This window comes from Saccostrea cucullata, unplaced genomic scaffold, assembly GCF_032062105.1.
Source record: "Saccostrea cucullata isolate Sc308-1 unplaced genomic scaffold, CSIRO_AGI_Scuc_v1 ctg3493, whole genome shotgun sequence".
In the NCBI taxonomy this organism is placed as follows: domain Eukaryota; kingdom Metazoa; phylum Mollusca; class Bivalvia; order Ostreida; family Ostreidae; genus Saccostrea; species Saccostrea cuccullata.
The window spans coordinates 21,011-22,591 of NW_026933310.1; positions in this window are offsets into that span (position 1 = coordinate 21,011).

Here is a 1,581-nt window from a genome sequence, read left to right on the forward strand (position 1 = left end):
AAGATTTAGCATTTTGGCCCCTTGTGGCCCCTAATTATGTAATATATGACATTAAATTCATTATATGCAGTTGTAGATTGTTCAGATGAACATTTTTGCTTCAGTAATGTATAACAAAATATTGACTGTTAAAGAGTTATCGAAAAAAGACTTTTAGCCCCTTTTGGCCCCTAATGTGATAAGTCAGCACTTTTTTCTTGATATCATATTAAAGATCTTGTCATTCTGCATAAATTTTGTTCAGTATGTCTTAACAAAATAATTATACTTTAAAAGATATGATACAAAATGTCTCGAAAATTCACTCATGATTCGTGTCCTAGATTTTGACCCCTACCGAGCTTCCATATTGGACCTTTCTGAAAAATTTTCTATCCAATGTGCAATTCAGCAATGTGTCGTCTATTATCGCTGAAAATTTCAGCTCTCTAGCTAATGTCGTTTTTGAGTTAACGTAAGGACAAAGAGACCCTCTAAAAATCACTGAAAGGGCGATAACTCACGACCGGAAGTGATTTTTTCAAAATTGAGTCGGGGGTACAAACTTCAGATAGAAACACATGATCTCTGAAAATTTGAACAAAATCGATCGAGCCGTCTTCGAGAAATCTTCTGCAAAAAAATTGTAAAGAAAAAAAAAGAATAATAATAACTAGATGAGATCTCGTTGCGAGCAACGAGTAGGTCTTCCGTTGAATTTCTCGATAAGATGAGATGTGATTTTGACTGAGATATTCGTTAAAAGAGAATGACATTAAGTTTTCCTTCATTTCTTTTTAAGTTTCAGATTTTTATCACAATATTCTGAACATCTTTTGTTCAGTATGGCTTGTAAAAATACCCCCTCTTTTCGAGATATAAAGCATGAAAGATGTAGCATTTTGGCACCTTGCAACCACTTATTACGTAACATATGATCAAAACTTTATAATGTATTGTTGCAAATCATTAAGATGAATATCTTTGCTCCTCATAATGGATACTTATGAAAAAAAAAACATAGATCATGAAAGAGTTGAAATTGAAATACTTTTGACCCCTCTAAGCCCCTAATTTAAGAAGTCAGCCCCTTTTTCTTCAGATCAAATGAAAGGTCTTGTGATTTTGAAGATTTTTTGTTCAAGACTTGTTCAGAATCTTCTATTAGTTGTGGAGATATGTTAAATAAAAATATTTTTAAGTGTCACTCCTACAAGTCCTCAATGGGGCCGTTTTACACAAATTCAAAGTATACATATTGCTTAGAATATTATTCTTGCCATCTTTTTTTCAATATTGCTTATCAAAATAATTCCGCTTTTCGAGATATAAAGCATCAAAGATTTTACATTCTGGCCCCTTCTGACCCCATAATTACATAACATATCAACATACGCAAGAGCATGCTCTACGTATGAACAATTTCTTAAACGAGGTAAATTATTGACAAGCAAGTTGATGAAACAAGAATATCAACAGTCTCGTTTAAAGTCATCATTTCTTAAATTTTATGGTCGATACAATGACCTTGTCAGTAAATACAATTTATCATTGAATGAAATGCTGACTGACGTTTTTCATACCAATTGTTAGTCCATTATT